The sequence below is a fragment of the Equus asinus genome, chromosome 3 (assembly GCF_041296235.1).
Source record: "Equus asinus isolate D_3611 breed Donkey chromosome 3, EquAss-T2T_v2, whole genome shotgun sequence".
In the NCBI taxonomy this organism is placed as follows: domain Eukaryota; kingdom Metazoa; phylum Chordata; class Mammalia; order Perissodactyla; family Equidae; genus Equus; species Equus asinus.
In genome coordinates, this window is record NC_091792.1 from 51,058,159 (window position 1) to 51,076,002 (window position 17,844).

At 36.3% G+C, this 17,844-nt stretch overlaps 1 protein-coding gene across 3 annotated transcripts in view; it reads left to right on the forward strand.

Moving 5' to 3' along the window:
• KLHL2 (kelch like family member 2) overlaps positions 1-17,844 on the forward strand; it is a 107,522-nt gene that overhangs the window by 65,143 nt on the left and 24,535 nt on the right. The window lies entirely within an intron of this gene.

Below are 17,844 nucleotides of genomic sequence, written 5' to 3' on the forward strand. Positions count from 1 at the left end.
CTGACAAAGAATTCCAAGTAGCTGTTTTAAGGAAACTTGATGAACTACAAGAAAACAGAGAAAGACAATTCAGTGAAATCAGGAAAACAATACATGAGTAAAATAAGAAGTTTAACAAAGAGAAATTATAAAAAAGAACCAAACAGAAATTCTGGAGCTGAAGAGTTCAGTGAATGAAATGAAAAATGCAATAGAGATCATCAATATCAGACTTGATCAAGCAGAAGAAAGAATCAGTGAGACTGAATACAGGAACTTTGAAACTATCTAGTCAGAGAACAAGGAAAAGGAATGAAAAAGAGTGAAGAAAGACTATGTAATCTCAGAGATACCATCAGAAGAACCAATGTGTGAATCATTGGACTTCAAGAAGGAGAAGGGAGGCAGAGAGCTTATTTAAAGAAATAACGGCTGAGAACTACCCAAATCTAGGGAAAGATTTGCATATTCACGTTCATGAAGCTTTATAGGTCACCAAACAAAATCAGCTTAAATCCTCTCCAAGATGCATTATAATAAAAGTCAATAATCAAAGACAAATAGATCTTTTTTTTTAATAAAGATTGACACCTGAGCTAACAACTGTTGCCAATCTTCTTTTTTTTCCCCTGCTTTTTTTTTTTCTCCCCAAATCCCCCCAGTACATAGTTGTATATTTTACTTCTGGGTCCTTCTAGTTGTGGCATGTGTGACACCGCCTCAACATGACCTAGTGAGCGGTGCCATGTCCGTGCCCAGGATCCGAACCCTGGGCTGCTGAAGGAGAGCATGCAAACTTAACCACTCGGCCACAGGGCTGGCCTCCAAATAGATCATCTTAAAAGCAGCAAGAACAAAAGCTTGTAAGGGAAGCCACATAAAACTGTCAGCATATTTCTCAGCAGAAACTTTCTAGGCCAGGAGACAGTGGGATGATATATTCAAAATGCTGAAAGAAAAATACTGTCAACCAAGAATACTTTACCTGGGAAAGCTGTCCTTCAGAAATGAAGAAGAGATAAAGACTTTCCCAGACAAACAAAAACCAAAGAAATCATTATTACTAGACCTGCCTTATAAGAAATGCTGAAATGAAAGGATGCTAATTAGTAACATGAAAAGAGATGAAAATAATGCAACACACTGGTAAAGGTGAGTATATAATTAACTTAAGAATACTCTAATACTGTAATAGGGTGGTGTGTTAACTCTAGTATAAGATTAAAGGACAAGAATATTAAAAATATAGCTACAATAATTTGTTAGTGAATTCACAGTATAAAAAGAGGTAAATTGTGACATCAAAAACCATCAAATGTGGCGAGAGTAAAAGGGTGAAGTTTTTCTGTGCAATTGAAGTTAGGTTATCAGCATGAAATAGACCGTTATATCTATTAAGATGTTTTATGTAAACTTCATGGTAACCACAAGATAAAAACCTACAGTAGATTCACAAAAGAAAAATGAGAGGGGAATTAAAGTATACCATTATGGAAAATCAGCAATTCACAAAGGAAGGCAGCAAGAGAGGAACAAGGGAACTACAGAACAGCCAGAAGACAATGAATGAGATGGCATTAGTAAGTTCTTACCTATCATTAATACTCTAAATGTAAATGGATTGAGTTTTCCAATAAAAAGGTGTAGAGTAGCTGGATGGATTAAAAAAACTAGAGTGCTGTATGATCAGTTCGGCTCCATGCTGCCTACAAGAGACTCACTTCAGCTTTAAGGATACACATACCCTCAAAGTGAAGGAATGGAGAAAAATATTCCTTGCAAGTGGAAATCAAAGAAGAGCAGGGGTGTCTATACTTATATCAGACAAAATAAATGTTAGCCAAAAATGTAATTAAAGATAAAGGAGGTCATTATGTAATGAGAAAGAGACCAATTCATCAAGAAGATATAACAATCGTAAATATATATGCACCCAGCATTGGAGCACCTAAATATATTAAGAAATACTGACAGATCTAGAGGGAGAAATAGACAACAATAAAATAGTAGTAGGGGACTTCAGTAACCCACCTTCGGCAATTTTCCAGACAGAAAATCAGCAAGGAAACGTTGGACTTGAACTATACTTTAGACCAAATGGACTTAACAGACATATATAGAACATTCTATCCAACAGCAGCAGAATACACATTCTTTTTAAGTGCACATGGAACATCCTTCAGGATAGATCAAATAATAGGTCATAAAACAATTTTTAGAAAATTTAAGAAGATTGAAATCATGCCAAGTACCGTTTCTGACCCCAATGCTATGAAAATAGAAATCACTAATGGGAGGAAACTGGAAAATTCACAAAATTCCAGTGGAAATGAAACAGTACACCTGAATAACCAATGAGTCAAAGAAGAAATCAAAAAGGATATAAAATATCTTGCAACAAATGAAAACAGAAACATACCATACCACAATCTATGGAATGCTGCAAAAGCAGTTCTAAGAGTGAAGTTTACAGTGATAAATGCATACCTTAAGAAAAAGATCTCAAACAAACAACCTAACTTTACACCTCAAGGATATAGAAAAAGAACAAACTAAGCCTAGTTACCTGAACGAAGGAAGTAACAAAGATCAGAGCAAAAGTAAATGAAATGGAAACCAGAAAAACACTAGAAAAAGTCAATGAAACTAAGAGCTGTTTTTTTTTTTTCTAAAGAGAAAATTGACAAACCTTTAGCTAGACTAAGAAAAAAAGAATATTCTGGTAAATAAAATCAGTAATGAAAGAGGAGGCATTGCACTTCATACCACAGAAATACAAGGGACCATAACAGCCTACCATGAACACTTGTATGCCAACATAACCTAGATGAAATGGATAAATTTCTAGAAACATACAAACCTACCAAGACTGAATCATGAAGAAATATAAAATCTGGACAGACTAATAATAAATAAGGAGATTAAATCAGTAATAAAAAACCTTCCAACAAAGACAAAGGACCGTAGGGCTTCACTTGTGAATTCTGTCGAACATTTAAAGAATTAACACTAATCCTTCTCAAACTCTTCCAAAAAATAGAAGAGGAGGGAATACTCCCAAACTCATTTTGTGAGGCCAGCATTACCCTCATACCAAAGCCAGATAGGGACATTACAAGAAAAGAAAACTAAGGCTGAAATCTCTGATGAATATAGATGCAAACGTTCTCAACAAAATATTGGCAAACTAAATTCAACAGCACATTAAAAGGATGATACACCATGATCAAGTGAAATTCATCTGTAGGATTCAAGGATGGTTCAACATCTGCAAATCAATAAATGTGGTACACCACATTAGTAGAATGAAAGATAAAAGTCATATCTCAATAGATGCAAAAAAGCATTTGACAAAATACAGCATCCTTTCATGATAAAAATTCTCAACAAATTGGGTATAGAAGGAACATACCTTAATGTAATAAAGGCCGTATATGACAAGCCCACAGTTAACATCATATTCAGCAGGGAAATGTCTAAGCTTTTCCTCTAAAATCAGGAACAAGACAAGGGTGCCCACTCTCAGCACTCCTATTCAACATAGTACTGGATGTCTTAGCCAGAGCAGTCAGTCGAGAAAGAAATAAAAGGCATCCAATTGGGAAAGAAGAAGTAAAATTATCTTTGCTTGTGATGGTATGATCTTACGTATAGAAAATCCTAAAGACTCCACCAAAAAAACTATTAGAACTGATCAGCAAATTCAGTAAAGGGGATACAAAATCAACACAGATCAGTTGAGTTTCTATACATCAGCAGTGAATTATCTGAAAAAGAAATAAAGCACTCCCATTCACAATAGCATGAAAAACGGTAAGATACTTAGGAAAAAATTTAACCAAGGAGATAAAAGACCTGTACGCTGAAAACTATGACTTCGATGAAATTGAAAAAAAACACAAATGGAAAAAACCACAAGTAATATTGTTAAAATGTCCATACTACCCAAAGCCACCTATAGAGTCAATACAATTCCTATCAAAATTCCAGTGGTATTTTTCACACAAATTTTAAAATCCTAAAATTTGTGTGGAACCACAAAAGACCCCAAATAGCCAAAGTAATCCTGAGAAAGAAGAACAAAGCTGTAGGCATCACACTTTCTGATTTCAAACTATACTAGAAAGCTCTAGTAAGGAAAACAGGATGGTACAGACATAAAAATAGACATATAAACAAATGAAACAGAATTGAGAGCCCAGAAATAACCCCCTGCGAATATGGTTAACTAATATTTGACAAGGGAGCCAAGAATATTCAGTATGGAAAGGTATAGTCTCTTCAGTGAATGTTGTTGGAAAAACTGGATAACCACATGCAGAAGAATGAAATTGGACCCGTTTCTCACAACACTCACAAAAATTAACTCAAATGGATTAAAGACTTAAACATAAGACCCTGAACTGTAAAACTTCTGAAAGAAAACATAGATGGCAAGCTCCTTGACATTGATCTTGGTAGTGGTTTTTCAGATATGATCCCAAAAGCAAAAGCAACGGAAGCAAAAATTAATAAGTGGAACTACATAAAACTAAAAAGCTCGTACGCAACAAAAGAAGCTGTCAATGAAATGAAAAGGCATCCTATGAAATGGGAGAAAGCATTTGCAAATTGTATTTCTGATAAGGGGTTAATATTCAAAATATATAATTTATACAATTCAATAGCAAAACATAATTACCATTACTTCCTTATCACCAGTGAGAATATTTAAGATCTACCCTCTTAGCAACTTTCAACTATAAATACAGTATGGTTAATGATAATCCCCATGTACATGCTGTACATTAGATCCCCAGAAAGTTTGTACCCTTTGACCAACATATCCCATTTCCCTCACCCCCTAAGCCCTGGTAACCACCACTCTACTCTGTTTCTGTGAGTTCAGCTCTTTTAGATTCCACCTATAAGTTATATTGCATAGTATTCGTCTTCCTCTGTCTTGCTTATTTCACTTAGCATAATGCCCTCATGGTGCATCTGTGTTGTCACAAATGGCAAGATTTCCTTCGCATTGCTGGATAGTATTCCATTGAGTGTGTGTACATATTTACTGTATATTTTTCCACATCATCTTTATCTGTTCATCCGATGATGGGTACTTAGATTGTTTCCATATCTTGGCTTTTGTGAATAATGCTTCAGTGAACTCAGGAGTGCAGAGATCTCTTCAAGATAGTGATTTCATTGCCTTCAGAGATATACCCAAAAGTGGGGTTGCTGGATCATATAGTAGTTCTATTTATAATTTTGGGGGAACTTCATGCTGTTTTCCATAGTGGCTATATGGTAGATTTACATTCCTACCAACAGTGCACAAGAGTTGCCTTTTCTCTACTTCCTTGCCAGCAAGGATCTCTTGCCTTTGTGGTAATAGCCATTCTAGTGGATGTCAGGTGATATCTCACTGTGGTTTTCATTTGAGTTTCTCTGATAATGAGCAGTGTTGAGTATCTTTTCATATGCTTGGTGGCCATATGTTTGTCTTCTTTGGAAAAATGTCTGTTCAGTTCCTCTCCCCATTTTTTTTTAATTAAGATTATGATAGTTTACAACCTTGTGAAATTTCAATTGTACATTATTGTTAGTCATGTTGTGGGCACACCACTTCACCCTTTGTGCCCTCCCCCCACCCCCCTTTCCCCTGGTAACCACAGATCAGTTCTCCTTGTCTATATGTTAACTTCCACCTATGAGTGGAGTCATACAGAATTCGTCTTTCTCTCCTCTGCCTATTTTTTAATTGGATTGTTTGGGTTTTTTGCTATTGAGTTCTAGGACTTACTTTTATATTCTTGATATTACCCCCTTATCAGATACATGATTTGCAAATATTTTCTCCTATTACATAAATTGCCTTTTCATTCTGTTGATTGTGTCCTTTGATGTACAAAATTTTTTGTTGGATGTAGTCCCGTTTGTCTACTTTTGCTTTTGTTGCCTGTGCTTTTGGTGTCATATCTAAGAAAAAATTGCCAAAACCAATGTCATGAAGCTTTTCCCCTATGTGTTCTTCTAGGAGTTTTATAGTTTTGGTTCTTAGGTTTAGGTCTTTAATGCGTTTTGAATTAATTTTTTTATATTGTGTAAGATTAGAGCCTACCTTCATTCTTCCAGTTTTCCCAACACTAATTTTTGAAGAGACTGTCGTTTCCCCTTCGACTGGTCTTAGCATCCTTGTGCAAGATCGTTTGATCATATACGCAAAGGTTTAAAACTGTTTGAAAGGTATACATTGAAAAAAATCTCTCCTTCACTCTTGTCCCTCATTTTTGCCCTCCCTAAAAGTAATCACTGCTATTAGTTTCTGGGTTTTGTTTTCTGTGTTGTGTTTTTTTGGTGAGGGAGGCTAATCTGTTCACATGGTTTATGTAACAAACAATGTACAAAGCTGTCCATTGAAAAAGTTTGTTTCCACGTCTGTCCTACTTCCCTTTAATGCCCTCTATAGGTAACTGTTTTTATTGTGTCATGTGCTATATAACGACGTTTCAGTCAATGGTGGCCTGCATATATGACAGTGATTCCATAAGATTAGTACCATATAGCCTATGTGTGTAGGTTATATAATTTAGGTTAGTATAAGTATGCTCTGTGATGTTCCTACAACGGTAGAATCACCTAACAATGCATTTCCCAGACTGTATTCCCATCGTTAAGCAATGTGTGACTGTGGTTCCTTCTATAGCTTTCCAGTATACATGAATCTGTAGTCTTATCTTTCCTTTCTTACACAAAAGGTAGCCAGCATGCTTTATACTCTCTGTTCTTTGCCTTTTGTTCCTTAAATTTGCAATATTTCCTGAAGCTCTTTTCATATCATAAGCTTCTTCATTCTTTTTTTTTTTTTTTTTTTTTACAGCTGCAGAATATTCCATTGTGTGGTTGTACCATTTTTAACCAATGCCTGCTGTTAAACTCTCTTTTGCAGTTATTAAAAACAATGCTGCATGAAATGTGCCATTTCATAAGTGGTCAAGTGTATTTATAGGATGAGATTTCAATATTGCTCTCTGTACTAATTTATACTCTTACCAGCAGGATGAAATAGTACACCATGTTATAGTAGGATTTTGTTTTGTTTTGTGTTCAACTTTGGTCTTCATTGTTTTGTGGCTTGAGGCAGGGAAGAAATGTTTATATCATATAATTTTTTTTTTTTTTAAGATTTTATTTTTTCCTTTTTCTCCCCAAAACCCCCCAGTACATAGTTGTATATTCTTCGTTGTGGGTCCTTCTAGTTGTGGTATGTGGGACGCTGCCTCAGCGTGGCTTGATGAACGGTGCCATGTCCGCGCCCAGGATTCGAACCAACAAAACACTGGGCCGCCTGCAGCGGAGCACGCGAACCCAACCACTCGGCCACGGGGCCAGCCCCTATATCATATAATTTTTATTAGTAGTAGTAGTGTTATTAGAACATTTAACAGCAGGAACTAAGCATCAGAGAGACAAATAGTGATTTGTATCAAGAACATATGAAATAACAGATGGGCAGCACTAACCTTCTTGTCTTTCTTTCTACAGAATTCCTATGAACCAGTTTCTATACAAACGTGTTTTCAGTTGCTTTTGGGTACCTAGAAATTTGAGTATGTGTATAGGGATCTTAAAATTGAGAATTGCTACTCTTCGTCATGCCAGGTTCATGTTATTTTAATGTTTTTGAAAACAGACCCAAGATTTTACTCACTGATTGATTCACATAAAAGCATTGTTAGGAGGCCATGACATATATTTTTTAAATGTATTGGAGAAGTGGTTTGCCTGATGGTAAGTGTCTCACATAAATTGACTAAAACTTGTGATCTCCTCTCACCCAAAGCTGTTCCTTCTGAGATGGCCAAGAAATTTCTTTTATATATATGGTTTGGATTTTATATGTTCCCATAACAACTTTGTAAAGCTCCTTTTGTCCTTACATAATTTTTTTCTGCCACCAAATACAGAATTAAGCTTTTTCCCATTCAGATGACAAGATCTTCTTTATTTTAGTGTAAGAGAATTAGTTATAGGTGCTTTAAAGCAAAGCACTTTCCGTTCTTCTTACCCCAGAGCATTCTGAGGCGTAAAACTAGATGGAGGTAATGTGTGGCCATGGACTCATTTAGATACAGTCGGCCACCCGCATCTTCAGGTTCCACTAACTGTAGGTTCCACATCCATAGATTCCACCAGCCGCAGAGGGAAAGGCCTATGGTGGTTGTCCCTCTTCTGAACATGTAGAGACTTTTTTCTTGTCATTATTCCCTAAACAATATAGCATAACAACTATCTACATAGCATTTATATTGTCTTGGGTATCGTAAGTAATCTAGAGATGATTTAAAGTATATGGGAGGATGTGCCTAGGTTATATGCAAATATGCCATTTTTTATAAGGGACTTGAGCATCTGTGGATTTGGGTATAGGAGGGTCCTGGAAGTAATCCCCCTGTGGATGCTGAGGGATGACTCTATGCGTGTGTCTGTGCATGTGGGTGTGTACATGTACACAAATGTGTAATTACTCCTTTTGATAATGAATCTTATCCATTTTGGAACATTACTCTATATTTCTCACAGTAGTTCCATTCTAGCCCCAAATCAAAATCAGGATGGTTTGATGGCAACAGTGGAACTGTCATATTCAGCATAAAGTTTGAGAGTGACCATTGTGAAGGTAGTAGATTAAAGTATACTATAGTGTCATTTAGAGAAGGGTTTATTCATATATTATGTAGATGTGATGTATTTTTCTCTTGGCCATTCATTAAAAATATTTCATTGGGCCGGCTCGGTGGTGCAGTGGTTAAGTTCGCACATTCTGCTTTGGTGGCCCAGGGTTTGCCAGTTTGGATCCCAGGTGCTGCTTGTTGAGCCATGCTGTGGCAGGCATCCCACATATAAAGTAGAGGAAGATGGGCATGGATGTTAGCTCAGGGCCAGTCTTCCTTGGCAAAAAAGAGGAAGATTGGTGGCAGATGTTAGTTCAGGGCTAATCTTCCTCAAAAAAAAAACCAACAAATTTCATTAACTGAGTAATAATTAGCTCACTTCCCTATTCCCAGTAATGTTTACCAGAAGCTTAAATCACCCAACCGTTTTCCCGCTCTTTTTTTTTTCCTTATAGCACAAGGGTTACAAGAAAAGAAATAATAGATGCTGCTTTAAAATACTGTAATAGGTTTGGATACTATTTTTAGCATTTTTAGTTTGATACAAGTGAGTTGGTTAAAGTGTTAAGGTTGATAGAATCATGCAGAGCAAGCAAAGGTTGCTCAGAAACAAAGGGAACTGCAAACACTGGCATCAGAAAGTGGTTGGCAGCATCAGGTTACAAGCCTTTCTGGAAACAGTGAGTGAGAGTTGGGCCAGGAATGGTGGCCCTAATATCCATGAGCCGTGCTGGTTTGTGGGATGGAATCAAGCCTTACAAATTGTGTGAGTTCTTGTAGGTAAGTGTGTAGAATCTTCAGTTTGAGTGGGACAGATTGATAAATGCTCCTGTTAGGTGATGTTAAGTCAAATATTATTCATAAGACAAACTTTTGTAGCCAAAGAAGTTCAAAATATCGTGTGCCTTAGAGTGCCTTACAGTGACTCAGCCAGTCATCTGGTGCATCTGTTTCCCTGTGGGGAGTGTGTTACAGGCAACAATCCTGTTAAATTGCCTAGAGGTACAACAGAACGTTTGAAGAATCAGGCAGTTAGTATAAATAGAGGAAAGGCAGGCCCCAAAGTAAACTGATTTACTCCCGGTGTTGCCAAATACTGCCCTGCATATGTAGTGATGCGTCACATATTCCCCACGCCCTTCCCAAAGAAACCTGAATATGAAGGTGTAAACGTTAGAGACTGAAAGATTTTACTAAGGAGGAGAGGTGTCCTCGTAGAAAGTAGAACGTATGTGAGAGTTGGAACTATTTAAAAATATGTGTAGGTCTACAAGGAAAGTTTTTTTGACCATTTCTTCTTTCTTTACTTTTCCTTTAGACCAGTTTTTTTTGTACTTGGTGCGGGGGCTGGGGTTCATTTGTTTGAGTACCGGCTGTTCTGGTTTTAGCAATACAGTTGTAAGAGCCGACTATTTTCCATGTCCTCTTAACCTCCTTTGATACACTAGTAAAGAGTACACAGTGAATTGAGATTCCAGACTTGTCTTTGGACAAGTTTACTAATGCCCTTAGTCTAAGTTTATGTAATTTCTGATATTAAAAAAATCACTGGTTTTTTTTTTTTTTGCAAGTCCATTTCTTTGAACTCTGAAGCAGAGGCTAGAATAATTTGTGTAGTCACAACATAGAAAATTTATGTTCTCTGCGTTATGTTGGTTCCCACTGGAGAGGTTTTCCCCTAAATGAAAAGTATAAGAAGGCCAGCAGTCTCTTACTTTGATTCAGATTTAAAATTCACAGAAGCTTGGTGTAAAATCGTTATAGACATATATTTGGAGGTGAAAATTTTTTATGACTAGAAAAAAGAGGTTTATATTAGCTTCTCTTTTGTTCAGTAGTTACTGTATATTTCCTATTTGAATTTCCAAGTTGCTACACATACATATTTTAAAATTTATAAGCTGTTTGCAAAATTTTCATTAAAATGAATTTATTTCTCAATATTTTGGAACTTTTATGTAAAGAATCTCTTTATGCTTTTCTTATGTCCACTCTTTAAAAAGCAAATCCCAACCACTGACAGAAAGTTTTTCCTTATGTATAAAAAATTTTTGAAATAACTTTTTTGTGTAAACTGCTTGTGAGGTCAGGAAATAGTGGGATCATATTTCAGATACAGAGAGGACTTTTGTAATTAATCATGATGGTTTCTTAAAATCTTAACCCTATTAAAAAATTCATACTAGATTTTGAAGTTGTATTGTGAAGTAATATTGTACCATAAGGACTAGATATTCCTTAAAAGTGCATGTTTAAGTTTAATCTTTAGTTTGTATTTTTTCAATTGCCAGTTTGACTTTTGATCAGTGACATATTTCATTACAAGTTTGTCATTCATGTTCTTCTTTGTTAATGCATTCTTTCTTAACTAATAAACTTTGTTAGAGCAATTGTAGGTATTTTAGAAAAATTGAGCAGGAAGTACAAATTCAGCCTCCTCTCTGTTTCCCCTGTTATTAACATTTTGCATTAGTGTGGTTCATGTGTTACGGTAAACAAGCCAATATTGATACATTGTTGACTAAAAAGTCCATAGTGTATTTTCAGGTTCACTCTGTGTTGTACTTTCTGTGGGTTTTGGCAAACATATAATGACACGTATTCACCGTTATCCTTAAGTGCAAAGATTCTTTCCTCAGCCGTGTCCTGTTTACTAATAAGCTTATCAAAGACATTCTTCATTCTCTTACAGTGTTTTTGATCCTAGCATTTTATTTATTTTTTTTGGTTCTTTCTTAGGATTTCCATCTCTCTGCTCACATTGCTCATCTGTTCTTGCATGCTGTCTCCTCTATTCATTAGAGTCCTTAACATATTAATCATAGTTGTTTAAATTGTGTTTTAAAATTCTAGCATCTCTGCCGTGTCTGCTTCTGATGCTTGCTCTGTCACTTCAAATTGTGTTTTTTGCCTTTTGGAATACCGTGTAATTTTTTCTTGATAGCTGGACATGATGTACCCAGTGAAAGGAACTGTTGTAAATAGGCTTTTAGTAATGTGGTAGAGAGATGTGATGTGACGGGAAGCATTCTCTAGTCCTACGATTAGGTTTTACTTTATTAGTGAGTCTGTGCCTCTGGACTGAGAACTTCGTGAGTAGTTCCCAGGTTTTTCTCCTTCCTTAGGTGGGACAGGATGGCAAAAGTGGGCTGGAGTTGGTTATTTCCCTTCCTCGGGTAAGTTAGGCTCTGATAATACCCCAGCAGGTTAGGCTCTGGTTAACTAGTTTCTCCTGAGGGCAGGCCTTGTTAAGAACAGAGTACTCTGGGTATTTCAGTTGTTCCATTTCCCCTCCAAAAGCCCAAGGGGAATTTTCTCTGATATTTACTGTGGAAACCTGGTAGAACTAGCTCCTGAAGGTAAATTCTGAAATATTGTGGGGGTCCCCCTGGAGTTTTGTTTGTTTTCTGAGGAAGATTTGCTCTGAGCTAACATCTGTTGTCAATCTTCCTCTTTTTGCTTGAGGAAGGTTCTCCCTGAGCTAATATCTGTACCAACCTTCCTCTATTTTGTATGTGGGTCACCACCACAGCATCCCCCCTGAAGAGTGGTGTAGGTCCGTGCCTGGGATCTGAACCCTTGAACCTGGGCTGTCAAAGCAGAGTGTGCTGAACTTAACCACTAGGCCACAGGGCCAGCCCCCACTGGAGTTTTTAACTCTCAAGAGTTGTCTATACTAAGCCTCCAGCAACTTGCCAATTACAGTTCAGGTTTTTCTACCCCAGCACTGGTTCCCCCTGTAGTTTCTGCTCCTGAGTCCCTGTTCCAGTAAGCCACTACTCCCTGTATTCGCCTATTGGTGTCCCCAGTCTTGAGGGCAGTGGTTTGCCCTGTGTCCTTACCTCTCTTATGGATTCTAAAAGAGTTGTTGATTTTTCAGTGTATTCAACTTTTTATTTGTTAGAACAGAGTGGTGACTTCCAAGCTCCTTACTTGTGCAGCCAGAAACCCGAAGTCTATATTTACTATTTGCAAAATAGTTTCACTGCCCTAAAAATCCCCTGTGTTATACCTATTCATCTTTCTCATCTCCCTTCCCCCAGCAAACCCCTGGTAACTACTAATCATTCAACTGTCTCTAGTTTTACCTTTTCCAGAATGTTGTATAGTTGGAATTCTGCAGTATGTATGCTTTTCAGATTGTCGTCTTTCACGTAATAATATGTATTTAAGATTCCTTCATGTCTTTTCATGGCTTGATAGCTCATTTCTTTTTATTACTGAGTACTATTCCATTGAATGTTGTAGCACAGTTTGTTTATCCTTTCACCTATTGAAGGACATCTTAGTTGCTTCAAAGTTTTGGCGGTTATAAATAAAACTGCTTTAAATATTTATGTGCAGGGTTTTTTTTAAAAAAAGATTTTATTTTTTCCTTTTTCTCCCAAAGCTCCCCAGTACATAGCTGTGTATTTTTAGTTGTGGGTTCTTCTAGTTGTGGCATGTGGGATGCTGCCTCAGCATGGCTTGACAGGCAGTGCCATGTCTGCGCCTGGGATTCGAACTGGTGAAACCCTGGGCCAATGAAGCAGAGCATGCAAACTTAACCACTGCGCCACCAGGCTGGCCCCATATGTTCAGGGGTGTTTTTTTTTTAAACAGTTTGCCTTGTGTTTATTATTAAAAACCATTTAAAAAAGTAATATGTTAATACCGTATCTTCATCAAGAAAGCATTTTCTAGTGTAACCACTTTGAAAATCAGACTGGCAAGTCCTCAGATGTTAAACAGTTACCACATGATCTGGCAGTTCACTGATATACCCAAAAGCAATGAAAACATGTCAACACAAAAATTTGTACCTGAATTTTCATAGCATTATTCATAATAGTCAAGGAGTAGAAACAAGCCAATATCTGTCAGCTGATGGATAAGTAAAATGTAGGATATCTGTACAGTGGAATATTATTAGGCGATAAAAAGAAATGAAGTATGCTACAACATAATGAAACTTGAAAACATCATGCTAAGTAAAAGATGGCAGTCACAAGAGACCACACATTGTATGATTCATTTTATGTGAAAGACATGTCCAGAATAGGCAAAATCTATAGAGACAGAAAGTAGATTACTGGTTGCCTAGGGCTGGGGGCGTGGTGGGAAATGGGGAATGACTACTAATGGAGTATGAGCTTTCTTTTGGAGGTGGTGAAAATATCCTAAGAGTGATTGTGGTGGTGGTTTCCTATTCTGAATATACTAAAAGCCATTGAATTGTACATTTTTTTAAAAGATTTTTTATTTTTTTTCCTTTTTCTCCCAAAGCCCCCCAGTACATAGTTGTATATTCTTCATTGTGGGTCCTTCTAGTTGTGGCATGTGGGATGCTGCCTCAGCGTGGCTTGACAAGCAGTGCCATGTCCGCGCCCAGGATTCGAACCAATGAAACACTGGGCCGCCTGCAGCGGAGCATGCGAACTTAACCACTCGGCCATGGGGCCAGCCCCAAATTGTACATTTTAAATGGGTGAATTGTATAGTATATGAATAATAAAGCTGTTAAAAAAAAAACATTTTCTGAGAAAACTCCACTAAGCTAATCTAATTAATTCCCTGGAGAATTTTCTATAGAGAAGAGTTCGTTCTTTCATTTAACGAATATCTGTTGAGTGTCTGCTATGTGCCAGGCATTATTTCAGGCAATTGAACTATTTCTATTATTTTTCACTTCAATTTTTATTTTACAAATTTTTTTCCTTGGTGTTTATTCTCTTCTGTGCATGTTTTACAATGAACGTGAGTTATAAAACAAGTGTAAAGATTATAATATATATCCTAATTTGTATTAATCTGCCATAATCTGTATAGTAGCTATTATTTTTATAAAGTCCAATTTTTCAGGATCAGATTTTACATATCCAAATTCTGTTAAGAATTCTTAATTTTTGTGGCAATTTGTAGTCAAGAGCAATCTTTATCGTGTATCATTTTAGCCAGTGAGTTATTTTAGACAGTTCTGTGTTTATTATTGCTACCAATAATATTCACTATGGATTGGAAAGACACGTAGAATTTTTCTTTCTTAGCTAATCTTAAGAGAGAATTTTGAGCATTCGCCTCTATCTCTGTATTACGGTTTAAGGAACCTAGCTCTTCAGCGTCATAATGTCCTGCTTTGGGATAGGAGAGAACAGACTTGATAAACAGGAGCACAGAACCATAAAAGTGGACAGTGTTGAGAACATGGTGGCTAGGTAGTGGAGCGGAACGGAGAATGTTTGGGAGCTGTAGTGAAGAACAAGACTGCATTGCGGGCCACATTTTGGCAAGCCTTGGAAGCCATTCTGTGAAGACTGGAGTTTATTCTGTAGGCAATATGACCTGGAACCCTCCTCTTTTTTCTGATTCTAAAGTTAATTCAAGATCAGTATAGAAAATTTGGAGAATACTAAAATTACGAAGATGAAAATGTTGCAGATTACAGATAATCACTGTTAACATTTTGAAATATACCTTTCCAGTTTCTTCCAATTCATTTTTTACACAGCTGAAGCCAAATTACATGCACAATTTTTATCTTGCTTTTTTATTTACTGAACATTATAATATAAGCATTTTACACATTATTAAATACTTTAGCATGTTATTTTAATAGTCATGTGCAGGTTTTTATGTGGACATAGAAATTTGCGTAAATACCAAAGAAAGTGATTGCTGAATCATATGGTAAGAGTATGTTTAGTTGTGGAAGAAACTACCCAACTGTCTTCCCACCAGTAATGAATAAGCATTCCTGTTGCTCTACATCCTTGTTAGCATTTGATGTCGTCATTGTTTTGGATTTTAGCCATTCTAATATGTCTGTAGTGGTATCTCATTGATGTTTTAATATGTGGTTCCCTAATGATGTATGTTGTCGAGCATCTTTTCATATGCTTGTTTGCCATCTATATATCTTCTTTGGTGAGGTGTCTGTTCAGAGCTTTTGCCCATTTTTAGAGTGGGTTGTTTATTTTCTTATTGTTGAACTTTTTTGGCTACCAGTCCTTTATTAGATGTGTTTTGCAAAGATTTTCTCCTACTCTGTGGCTTATCTTTTCATTTCTTCAAAGGGTCTTCTCCAGAGCAGAACTTTGTAATTTTAATGAAGTCCAATTTATCAGTTTTTTCTTTCATGGATCATGCTTTTGGTGTTCTTAGTCTTCACCAACCCTAAGGTCACCTAGATTTTTCTCCTATGTTGTCTTTTAGGAGTTTTGAGTTTTACATTTAAGTCTATGGTGCATTTTGAGTTAATTTCTGTGAAGGGTGTAAGGTGTGTGTCTAGATTCACTTTTTGCACGTGGGTGTTCAGTTGTTCCAACACCGTTTATTGAAAAGGCTATCCTTTCTCTATTGAGTTGTCTTTGTTCCTTTGTTAGAGATCAGTTGACTCTGTTTGTGTGGGTCTATTTTGGGGCTCTCTGTTATGTTCCATTGATTTTTTTGTCCTTTTAATTATTTTTCATTTTCATCCTCATTTTCATATTTATTTCAGTGTAATACATTCCTTGACCAACACTTTGAGTTTCAAAAAATTGTGTGTCAGTGGGATTTTTGTAAATCTAATCATTTATAATTAGCCTAGAGCTGCTTATTATTTTTAAAGTCATCTTGTGATGAACCTTTTGTGAAGTGAATAGTTATTCTTAGGGCTTATGTAAATGCAGATTTTATTTTTCAAGTATTTCTGAAAGGCAAGCCAACTATTCTTTTGTATGTTATGTTGAAACATATTTGAAATGAATCCTTTATTTCACCTTAGGAAAACCTTTAAAAAAAAATGCTGCTAAAATGTGATTAATTGTAGGGGCCGGCCCCATGGCTGAACAGTTAAAGTTCTGTGCACTCTGCTTTGGTGGCCTAGGTTTGCAGGTTCGGATCTGCGGTGCAGACCTACTCCACTCATCACTCATGCTGTGGAGGCATCCCACATACAAAATAGAGGAAGACTGGCACAGATGTAATCTTCCTCACACACACAAACATATATATGTGGTTAATTTAATTTAACTATATATATATGGTTAAAGACCTAGGAAATGCCTAGATTTCCTGGCAAATTTTTACTTTAGAACTTAGGGATCACAATACAGTAAAAGCTAAATTATTTACTCCTTACTCTCTAGCACACACAGTTCTAGGTGCTTTATAAACCATTAGTTTATTTAATCCTCACAAACAGTTTATTAGGTGAAGTGTTTTTATTATTCACATTTTACAGATGAGGAGACCAAGGCTTAGAGAAATTACATAACTTCCCTAAGGTTTTACAGGCTAGCACATGACAAAGCCCAGTATGTCTGACTGCAAAGCCCAAAGCACCGTATTTCCTTGTGAGCTCACACTTTATAAACAAGAGCTGGATTTGTAGGAAAGATTACTTTGTAAATGATTAAAATTTTTTTTAAGTTCTAAAGTCATTGATTATACTAATAGCTTTTCCCCCCTTTGATGGAGTGAGTATATTTGTGAAATCAAAAATTTTTTTTAGCATTTTAAGAATTACTAATTTTACTAGTTTCTGGAAGGGGATTAAGGTTATAAAATTGTGTAATTTGATCCTCAAATAAACTTTTACATAGAATTCAGAACTATCTATATCATAAACCAATTGTGTTTTTTTTAATGATAGTCGTATATTCAGACTGACCAGCCTTTAAGATCTGTTTATTTAGTTTAGTCTTTCATTTTCAAATAAAGCAAGTCTCCCTCCTTACTCCATTATGTTCTGGAGCCCTGTCGTGTTTTACATAATACATTCAAGTGTGTGACTATATAACACCGTGTAATTTATCTCATTTATGTAATCAAAAGGTTTTACAAATTTAAATGCCAGTAGTCTTATCACCATGTAAAGAATAGATGCTTAACTCTAAAATACCACCACGTAAAACAGACGGGATTCAACTGAGTGTACAGTGAGGCAGCCTTGCTGCCTGTGTTTGTGCTTTGCACTCAGGTGCAGCAGACCTCTTCCCCAGGTGAGTTTGTTTGGGTTTGTCTTGTTAGTTCTTGCCTTGAGAAGTACAGTTGGTTTTCTCATTCTTAGGTTAGCTTCCAAAAAACCCCTTCTTTTTTAAGCAGTTTGAAACTATGATAATGGAATGTTGGTTGTTGCAGGAGAGCATAGCAACATTATTGCAAGACTTTAAGCTTAGCAAGAACAAATTACAAAATGGGTGACTGAGAAATATGCAACTTGCTGATTCTCATAAATTACTGTGTT